Below are 11,618 nucleotides of genomic sequence, written 5' to 3'. Positions count from 1 at the left end.
TCCTTTAGAACTCTAGGGTGGAGATCATCCGGGCCGGCTGACTTGAATACATCCAACCCCTCCAGAAGCTCCCTAACTAAATCCTCGCTAACCCGTGGCCCAGGTGTGCCTCCCCCGGGGCCTGAGGGGGGCCCAGCAGGGAGTTGGCTGTTCTGGTCCCTACTTAGGAAGATGGAGGCAAAGAAATCGTTAAACATGTTAGATTTGCCGTCTGGTGTGACAACCAAGTTTCCCATGGCGTCCTGCAAGGGCCCCGCATTACCCTGTGGGGCTTCTCTTACTAAAATGGGGAAGTTGGGACTTCACAGTGAATGAGAGGAGGGAATGTGGGAGTTACAGGAGAAAGGGGCAGTGGCTTTTGTCCCTGAGGAAAGGAATTTTTTTACTCCTCTCTGCCCCATATGGATAGGGGAAACAACCTCTCACACAGGGAGTGCATGACCTCAGAGAAACACTTGGATCTCTTTCCCACAAGTAGATGTGTGCAAACCTTTCACTCCTATTCTTGAGAAACCAGTGGTGTGCACACTCCCAAGTAAGTTTACTCAGTGTTTCCTTTCCACCCTTCACTCTGCACGAGAGTAAACCACCCTTCTTCAAATGATTATGATGTGCTGGGTGTGCCTGTCCACCAACTAGCCCATCCCCATTGCTCTACCCAGAAATTTCACAGGTACTTGCAATTCAGGTAAACAGCTCTCCTGGGATAATGTGCAGGATACAAATTCCACAGTCAGAGTCAAAGCCCATGGCCATAGAATTCCCAAAGCTTTCAAGATCTGATTTTTAAAAAACCCTGAAAAACATAACTCATCATTCCCGCAACAAAACTCCAGGTTTAATCTAGGGAGGTTCTTTTTATAATCCTGCAGCCTCAGTCAGTCAGCTGAGTAAAAGGCTTGTGAAGGTAATACATCAAGTACTTTTAGAAATGCCCTATCACCAAAATGTAGTTACGGAGTGAGGTCTTAGAATGACTTCTTTAACTTGTTCTTCTCAAACTATTAAATGACAAGTCTGTGATTAACTACTATAACAAGGCAGAACCGACTTAAAATTACCGCATGAGAACAAAACAGTAGCAAGATAAGATGGGATCACATTCTAATTTGGTAAACTTTGCCTATCTGTATTTTTTATACAAAAAAGAGAATAGAGAATAGACCCAGGAAAGCAGAAACTGAAGGAAAAGTTCACATGTCGTTTACTACAAACTTTAGTTATTCCTCACCACTTTAACTAGCACATTATTATTGGAAGCTAGAGGTCACTGTGCACACAGCACTGCAACATGCAGGCTTTAACCTAAAGTTACCGTATTTAACTTCCATTCCTGAAGCAAGGTCAGATAGTATAGCCCAAATGTTAGCAAATTCCAACAACTAATCTAACCCAGACGGTTTCATTCTCTACAGTGTGGATGTCTGAAAAGGATAAACAGGGTGTTTTTGTAAAGGCCTGCTGCTTTCCTTACAAATATAAACAGCAATCAAGCTGCAGGTAGACTGTCCACTTCATTCAAACCAAAATGTAAACACTTTGACTCCCAAAAAGGTAGTAAACATAGTGTGTGTTTTTTTAAATGGTTTATGGCAAAAGGATACACTGGATACTCTGTCACCTACTTGTTTTTGGAAAAGGAAAAAGAGCTATTCAGCATTAAAGATTCAGGAATGTCTGTTGACATATTAAGGAAACAACCTCAGGGGACAGCTGACAAGGCTCCAAGAAGCATTACCAAGGGAACCGTGACGCAAATGCCTTCCATTTTTACAGGCTGGCAGTTTGCCAGATTCTCTCGCCTGATGTCTGATGTAATGCTAATCCCTATCTGGGTTAGTGCTTAGATATCAACCACAGCCGTTCACTCAGCTGCAATCAATATAGTGCACTTTTATAGAAGATAGTAAAAATACTCTGCTCCTAATACACCAGGACATGTAAAATGCTGTAATAATAAGGAAAATGCAATGTCAAACGTGGTATCTAGTAGTTATCTTCCTATGTGTGTACATGTGTATGTGTCAATATGTATTTCATACACATATATTCGCATATATGTGACACTTGTAATAATAATAGTAGCAATAATAATAATATATATATATAATAATGTTGACACATATGAATGCCACTCTTAGGTTAGATCAAAGCTGTTGATTTCAATACAGTTGGAACAGGCTTAAGAAAAGCTATATGATTTCTGTGTTACAACACATGAAAACAATCTACCTGAAGCTGAAAAGCACTATTTAGGATGAAATAAAGTTTAAGTTAAAAGTACAAGCAATCATGTTACTAATTTTCACTTATACTGCCATGCATCTAAAGGGCTTTCTAAGTGTTAATGAATTCTCACACTAAAGCTCAGAGGAAACAGACAGTGGTGTGCCTGTGTACCATGGTTGATGGCATGTAGACTAAGCAAAGGATATGTGAAGACTCACTTCCTTCAACAGAAAAATACAACCCCCCTCTGGGAGTTGATGTGCCAGTTTTTTTATTAGCTCATAGCAACACTGCACGACAGTTCAAGATAAGAAATGAAGAAAACAATATCTCATAGAAATTGCAGGGGGAGGTATGGAACCTCAGTCATTGTGTAATTATGTAATTTAGGGATTCTAAAACATCATGTAACCCTCTGAGTAGGGATCTGTCCTACTCTTTAAAAAGGATGATGAAATCTTTAATGACCTCAACCAGGCAGGGCCTTAGTGACATGACTCACCCAAAGGACAGATTCCAGCTGTACACTACTCCCTAACACCATGCCTGGGCAGTACAGACTAATTAGGGTAACACCATCTCCTGCACGGACTACCCTGTTATTTCCTCAGGATATCTCAGAACTGGGATAGTCCCCTAAACATCATTTCTGGCAGGGTGTATTCTTGCTTTTATGAAAGTTTAGAAAAGTGGTGGGTATGGAAGTAGATGAGTCCCAGGGCTTGTTTCCAGGATATCAACAGACTTTATGAGTTGAAACTTTTTAGCTGATTTAAGTCGTCCTTCTATTTTATTTCTACCAAGCAAAATTTAGAGGAGGAAATATAGTGCTTAAAATTATATTAATGTTTCAGTAAGGTCAATCCATGGATTTCTTTCTAGTAGAGGCAAACATAATTTAAATAATGCAGTTACTGAAGGGAGTCCTGAAGGATCATGCTTCGCCAAACAGCTTTACTCAATGGGATGAAATTATGTAACACTGCATGATTAATGACTCAATAACGTGCCACCTGGAGAGTATCAAGGCAAAATCTACATCCCCAGCTCCCTGGGAAGCAAGCTGTGGGTCTAGAGAAGCCCTCCAAGGCCACTACCTTAGTCTATCCACTGAACAGCTGCCACAGTCACTGCCCCTCCACTAAAGCCATAAATAAGCATGCATTCAGTGCTGTCTCAACTCACAACCCACTCCTAATCAGGGCAGGCAGTGTCATGGATCTCATGTGACATGCCTACTTGCCTCCCAGCTGCAATCTTACACATTAACTGGGCAGCAGGCCTCAGGCAAGTATTCCCTTGCAATGCCTCCGCCCTCCTGCCAGAAGCTGCTGGGGCACTGTGCTGTTCCAAGACTCCCTTCCTCTGTTGTCTCACCTCCTGGAAGCCAGCCTGAGGGGCAGCTGCTGTAAACAGAGAAGGGAGGAGGTAGAGGATGTGGGGAACAGCTGGTTTCTCATGTTCCACCAGTAGGGCAGGAGAGCAGGGCTCCTTGCAGAGGAAGGAGACGTCAGGAGTTAAAGCATGGGGTTCAGGAGCTGAAATAGAGATACAGAGAGGGGCAGGGGGAAAGTGGGGAGGCAGATTCAACGCAGGGAATCCAGTGCTTTTAACTCCTCCCCAACACACACACAACCCCTTTGGTCTAACTTCGTCTTTCCAATCACCCCAGCTCCCTGTCTTCAATTTCTTGTTCTCCAGTCCGTCTGCCTGTACATTCAGCTCCCCTTGTTTCCCCATCCCCCTTCCAGATCCTATAGTTCAGTGGTCTCCAACCTTTTTAAGTAGAATTTCATAGATGTCATAGATATTAGGTCTGGAAGGGACCTCGGAAGATCATTGAGTCCAGCCCCCACCCCGAGGGGCAGGAAGTCAGCTGGGGTCATAGGATCCCAGCAAGATAATCATCCAAATTTCTCTTGCAGACATTCAACGTAGGTGCTTGAACCACCTCCAATGGCAGGCTGTTCCAGACCTTGGGGGCTCGGACAGTGTAGAAATTCTTCCTTATGTCCAGCCTGAAATGGTCTTGCAGGAGTTTATGACCATTCGACCTCATCATCCCTTGGGGTGCTCTGGTGAACAAGCATTCCCCCAGATCCTGGTGAATACCCCTAATACACTTAGGGAGTTTAGGATATCACCTTTGGCATTTAAAAGCAACCTAAGATCTACTGTGTGCCGCCGCCACCTGCCCAGCAGGTAAATCTGTGGGAAGTCCCACCTGGCCAGGACCCCACTCAACTTACCCCTGCTCCTGCCTCTGCAGCACTGTCCCTCACTGTGGGGGCCTCGATCTAGTCCCCATCCCTTCCCTCCCCATCAACTGACCTGCTGGGCTGGGGCATGCGCATACATGCACGTGGGCACTCAGCTGCTCACCCCAGCCTTGGATCGACTTCAAAAGGCTCCAAGATCTACTGCAAGAGGCTCCAAGATCTACCAGTGGCATGTACGCTGCTTGCCTCTGGAGGCTGGAGGCACACAGCGACTGCCCACAGGCAGCAGTGGAGGCATGGTGGCAGCGAGTGGGGAGCTTCCGCAGGCAGCCACAGCAGTGTCAGGGTGGGGGTGGCGAACACCAACTGATGGTCAGCAACCACTCACAGACACCACCGACAGCATCGGTGGTGGCCAGTGTCAATTGGGGACCACCTGCAGATGCCACCCTTGGTGTTTGCGGTGAGGGTGAGGACTAGGGAGCAGCAACTGCCTGCAGGCACGAACGGCAATGTCAGCAGAGCTTTGTGCAGGGGATGCACTGCCAAGCTCAGGGGGTGCACAGGCCCCCCTGTATACCCCATACGCGTTGTCAATGACCAGTGGATCAAGATCCATTGGTTGGTGGCCACCGCTATTGCTCATTCCAGATTTCCATACCTGCTTATAAATGATGTGCATATGTGTGGAGGAAGGTGGGGGAATGGGTGCATACCTTCCCCTTTGACTTCTGTCACTGGATGGAGAAGGAAGTAAAAAGCAGCGCTGTTCTCTCTAATAAACAACTTCACAAAAGAGCTGCACAAAACTTAGTAGGGATGTCTAACATTTACATCCCTTTACTCTGGTCCAGTTAAAGGTTGCAGGGGGGGGGTTTCCCAATAGCCAATTCAATTCCATATCCAGTTGAGCAAAACTCAATAACTATGTCTATAAATATCCATTGGCCATATAATTTCAACCAGTCCTAGCATCTTACTTGCAAGTGCCAGGCCCAGAGGCTTGTGAGTTCGGCTGCCCCCTGTAACTCTTGATCTTAGGCAAAAGGCCAAGAATAACATCACGCAGGCCCTTGGAAGATTGCCCTAACTACACTCCTTTCACCATTCATGAGCAGGGCATAGCAGCTCCATCCCACCCAGGTCTTTGTGCAGACTTGTCACCGATAGGCCAGTACACCTCATAGGTGGAGTTTCAGGGTAAAATAAACAGAAAGGTGCACATTTCAGTGGAATGCCTCTGGAAACAATCTCATTTGATCTCCCTATAAATCCAGTGCTGAAATCCTTAGTCATACCTTACTTGGGCAACATTCCTAAGGGAGTCAATGGGAACTGTAGACTGGAATGACTAGAATGCAGCTGGGCCCTCTAAATGGAATCTCATGTATCTGGGTTTACAAAAAATTGGGTGCGTTGTAAGGCGATGCTTTTAATAGCAAAGTCGTTGTGTTTAACTTTCCAGAGAATTTGTTTAAAGTGAATTGATGTTCTTATTGCAACAGCTTAATAAAAAAGACAAGCCAGGGACACTAATACAATTAGGATTAAGCTCTCTCTTAATTGTGAAGTGCTAGGATATATGACTACTGAGGAGCCTCTATTCTTAAAAAAGGGACTTAACCCTGGTTTTGCTTATACATAAGCAGGAAAAGAGCCAGGGAATATTTCCATTTCAATCTAAGTAAGGGAAGAGACAAACTGCTTATCAACTATCTTGTAGGCAAAAAATACTTTGAGTATGGCATACATGGTATAATTCTAAGCTCTCCATTAGTTAGTAGCATGTAGTCACAGGATGGAGAAGGAAAAAATACTTTGTCGCTTGCAGCAATGTAAGTCAGCAATAACATGCTGAATTTCCCATGTAAAATCAATGTTAAGAGAAATTCAGGGTCCTTAATATCTAGTACCTAGTAAACTTTCATGATTGTGTATTTACTGATTGCTGTTATATTTTCTATTGTATGACATGTTTAAAACAAACATGTTTTCCAAAACACTGTTTTAAATACAGTTTATTGCACTTGAATGTCCTCCAAAGTAGCACAATCTAAATGTTGTTATTTTTTCCACATGTTGATATGTACATTATATTGAAAACATTCAGCTCAGTCAGGCTTGTGTTGTGTTTTTTAGAAATATTTTGCATAGTTGGAAACACAGTTCAGATTTTATCATGTTTTCTCACGTGCAACATATTTGGGCCAAATTCTGGTGTCCATTCTGATCTCCAATAAATAAATCTAGAGTCAATGAAGTTTATAGTCAATAGCCCAAATTCTGATCATTCACCTCAGTAGGGTGTCACTTACATTAATTTATGTAGGGGTATAATACAGAATTTGACCCAATGAATTTACTCCAAATTTACAAAGAACACAATCTAACTTGTTCTCTTTCTTCTAGCACTGCAAAGTGAAGCATCAGGGTCTCCTCACCAGCCATGGTACGCCAGACTATCTACGAAATCCAAGCAAGTCTATAATCCCATCTAGATAAGGATATGTTCTTAAATATTAAATACAAGCAGAGCCAGCCTTAGGTCAAATGGTGCCCCATTGTATTCTGGCGCCCTTTCTTTAAGTAAGTAGTGGAATTAGCAAAAGGTTCAGAAATAAAGCCCCAGAGCACAGCTGCTGGGCCAGATCCAGAGACTTCACTTGCTTCCCTTTCACTGCTGCTGCTGTATGGGAGCAGAGCAGGCACCACCCCACTCACATGTGTCTGGCCCAGCTCCTTCTGAGCAGCACTTGCGGATGAGGGGAGCAGGCTGGGCTGAGCACCTCACCTCCTGCCTGGGGTGGGGATCAGCCACGGTGGGATGGAGCAGGGGGCAGAGAGCACTGCTGTAACTGCAGGCTGCTCATGTGTGTGTGTGTGTGTGTGTGTGCACGTGTGCACGTGCATGGTGCCACCCTGACCATGGCACCCTGGGCAATTGCCCCTGTCACACCTGTAAGGCCAGCCCTAAATACAAGATGCAAGCTAATTAGTGTCACTTCCCTGCAGGGTTTTCTGCTCTCCTTGTCTCTGTCTTTTTCTCATGCTAGGGTGCACCAGTAGTCTCTGGTGACATAGTTACTATGACTCAGGTATAATCACAAAACCTTAGTTACTCATGTCACTCCACTTCATCCGTGTAGTTCTGATGTCACTCAAAACATTTTAAAAAAAAGGTGAATTTATAAATTTTAAGTTTTGTATTGATACATGTTGGTACAAAGACCAATATGCATAATCCATAGCAACTAGTGTAGTAAAAACGGGGTGGTTTTAAGGGGAAAACCTTTCTGCAAATTCACAAAGGGGGAAGGTCAGCTTCTCACTTCCAGCTATAGCAACTGTTCTATAATTTTAGTGTGGAAGATCGTCCTTTTCCAGTCATACCCTGCTCAAGGTGGGGATTTCCATGTCTTTCCTATGCATAAACAACATAAATCAGGGTGTGGTTCAGCCTCTTCTTTCAACTTCTTTGATTCCATTCCAAAATGAAGGTCCTTTTGGATACAAAATATATTCCACCTGCAAATTCAAACAACTTGTGGGCTGCAGAACCTGAGACGGTAGGGAGATGGAGGGACCCGAGCTGTACCCAGGTTAACAGAAAGGTCACAAGGCAAATGTTAGTAAGCAAGAACATTAAATGGACACTCCCTTTAAGATGTATCTTCCCACACCACATAAATATATATTGGCAGCTTGTGAGTGGCAAAAGCTAGTTCCTTACAGTGTCTAACAACATCTTGATTTGGCAATAATGTGGTAAACAAAATTCAGGAAATACTGCTGATGAACAAACTTGTTTGTGAAAAAAGAAAAAAAGCTTTTGAAGAACACTTGGAATTTGGTTACTTTCACAGGAAAAAAATAATGCAGAAGTTGTGCTGATTAAATTGATTTTTATTAACTAATTACCAACAGCAACTATTATTTAGGTCTTGTTTACTGAATGTGTGTCATTGTATGACTGCTGACACCTGCTTCTGTATTGACATAAATCCTCGCTGTATTTGCTTTAAGCTATAGCGTTTCTCATGATTTGCCACTCCTCTACACTGAAAGGCGTGCCAAACTTTTCCAAGCTTGAGACCATGTTCACATTTTAGCATAGAATTGGAGGAGAAAAGTCCTACTACTGCTAACTGAAAGTCCCCCCTAGCTCAGAGTATAGAAATCTGAACTTAGTTCCCTATACTGTTTGTGTGTGATTGAAGGAGAGATGGAGTTACCACTTTTTTGTGGCCGCTGATTTGCTCAAACTGGCTTCATGCACGGCTAAAGGAAAGGTTACCCATGATTCTCACATTAGGACTCCAGGCTATCCAGGGATTCACTTCTTGGCAGGGAGAACAATACCTAGCGCTATCCTTTTAAATAAATGAAGAACTTGCTGAGGAGCTGAATGGGAAGACTGGCCTAGTTAAACATTACCTAACAATATGTGTGTGCGAGCCAGAGAAAATGATGCTTCCCTATTACACATTCTTTCTATGCTCTGCTGTATGCGACTGCGTTGCTAAGTCTGTGACAAGCCAAGAAACTGCATATGGAGCTAACTAGCTGGAATCACTCTACATACCCTCAGGTCATTATTATATTCAGTTATGGTTCCATACTTGAATGACACAGTGGATGTGGGAATTAAAGGCACAAAAACTCCTAAATGCTAATCTTGGCTGTAATACAGACTACCTCTGTGGCCTCAGGCAAAACACTTAACACCTCTGCCTCAGTTTCACTATTTGTAAAATGGGGCGAATAAAAATCGCTTCACTATGTCACTGGGAAGTATGGTGGATTCATTACTTAATGCAAAATGGCTCGAAGATGAAAACCCTGATGTAAATGTCAAGTTGTATTACAGGTGCCTGCTTTGCTTTTGAGAATTGCTTCTCTTTTCAAAACTGAGGGAAAGCAGGCTTTTTTAGCCTGACGCTCTTACTGTTCTGCCCTGTATTTCCTACAGATTTGGCAGAGGTAAGAGAGACACCCAAGAGAAAGAAACAAAACGTGTTGACTCCAATACTAATTTACCTCTCGCCTCCCCCTGGAAACTGATTTGAAAGTACCTGACACTTGGTGCAATATGCTGTAGTCACGAGATGAAAATTTTACCCTTTCAGATGCATTTTCATGAGCCCCAGGGATAAGTTATCTCGAGCGGGGATGATTAAGCAGAATCTGGAGAGAGTGCGACTTCCCCAGAGGCAGAGAAATCACCTCAAGCTTTTCTCCAGTTTGGCTGTGGAATCTTAACAAGGCAGTCCTGAGCATACACCACTGGAATACATGCACTGAAAAATCAGGGGGAAATGCATTTCCTGGCCAAATTATTTTATTCCATCTCAAATCAGTTTAAATAAATTCTTCATTTTAAATGACAGTTCCAACACGGAAAACCATGTGCAAGGAAAAGGAGCCTGTGCTGACAGTATAACATTACGCTTTGGTCATCATCTTCAAATGCACCCCTGTAAGAGGCGCTAAATATACAGGTGATGTTTTAACATTATGGTACTAACTGTGCTGAGAGATTCTTGAGTGCCAATTGCAGGAAATGAGTGAACCACAGTAAGATCAATTTAATATTTGCAAATGCCAACATTACTGAAAACAAATCGCCTCATTATATTCCATCCCAAGAAATAAATGTTTTAGCTTTTTTATGACGAGGCTGGAAAACAACAGCACAGAAATCATTGCCACCCTTGGGCCTTAGAAACATTTGGCTATCACCTATGCTTTATAATAGACTGGTAGTTAAGCGATTGTCTTATGCTAACTAGCATTCTTGTCCCCTCACTTTAAACTATTATTTAACTTTCATATGCATCATAGGAGTAATATAATTCCGGAGAACAGGCATTCACATGATCCGTGCTCCAGGACTTCATTTTTTTTTAACCATAGAGAAAACACTAGGTGCAGCATGGTCTCTTTAATTTTAAAATGTTTCTGTTTCACTGGAAGAAGTAAATAGGCCAAAAATATTAAACCATGTAGAGAGAAGGGAAGCAGCAGACCAGAACGGAACTATAATGTTTGTTCCTTGCATTCTTGGCTAGCCATTGTGTGGTGCTCCACAGCGCAGACCTGAGCTGCACTATGAGTTGTTCCATGTTGGATAAGTATTAGTTAAATCATATGGGATCAGAGCCAACAGCTGGATTTTGTAGGGTGCTGGCAAGAAGTGTTCATAGGGACACTCTCTTGCTTGCTGTCTCCTCCCAAGCAAAACAGAGGGATTTACAACAAAGTGGGTGGGGTGGCTTGAGAGTCCTCGGCCCAAGAATCTGCTCAGGCAAAGTAGAGTTCAGCTGCCCATATGCTCCGCTCTGTTTATACTGGTGCTACCGGCATTTGAATGATTTTAAGGGATTCTTCTCCCAAAAGATGAGAGCCTGAAATTAACCTTTTAATCATAGGATTGAGAACACATTTTGGTAATGGTTTAGGGAATTTTCTCTTCCTTTTCCTTGAGTGACTTAGCTTTGGAATCCAAATAGAGGCATTTTAATCAGCCATCATGATGGCTTCCAGGATCTTTGGCCTGTTGATGGTGCCCTAGCCAAGAGACCATGACCATGAGACAGAGGCTGAAAATTAAAGGGAATAGGCCACAAGAAAGGGTGTTCCTGAACACTACTGTTGTCCAGATTAATTTGACATGGGGATATATCATTTTGCTGATTATTTGATGAATTTTCATCAAAGAGCAGGCTAGTCCTTTGGAGAGGAAGTTGTCAAGCCTTTGTAGTTTCTCACTGGAGGCAGCTCTGCCTCTGTTGCTCATAGAATCATAGAAGTCGGGTCAGAAGGGACCTTGTAGATCTTCAAGTCCGACCCCCTGCCTGGGCAGGAGAAAAACTGGGCTCAAATGACTCCCGCCAGGTAGGCATCAAGCCTCCTCTTAAAGACCCCCAGGACAGGAGCCAGCACCACTTCCCTTGGAAGTTGGTTCCAGATCCTAGCCACCCTGACAGTGAACTACTTCTGAAGGATGTCTAATCTAAACCTACTCTCCAACAACTTGTGGCCATTATTCCTTGTTATGCCAGGGGGCGCTAGGGGGAAACAAGGTCTCTCCCAAACCCTTCTGGTCCCCTCTAGTGAGTTTATAGACTGTCACCAGGTCCCCCCTCAGCCTTCTCTTGTGAAGGCTGAACA

The sequence above is a fragment of the Crocodylus porosus genome, unplaced genomic scaffold, assembly GCF_001723895.1.
Source record: "Crocodylus porosus isolate Cpor-Errol unplaced genomic scaffold, CroPor_comp1, whole genome shotgun sequence".
NCBI lineage: Eukaryota > Metazoa > Chordata > Crocodylia > Crocodylidae > Crocodylus > Crocodylus porosus.
Note: the sequence above shows the minus strand (reverse complement) of the source record.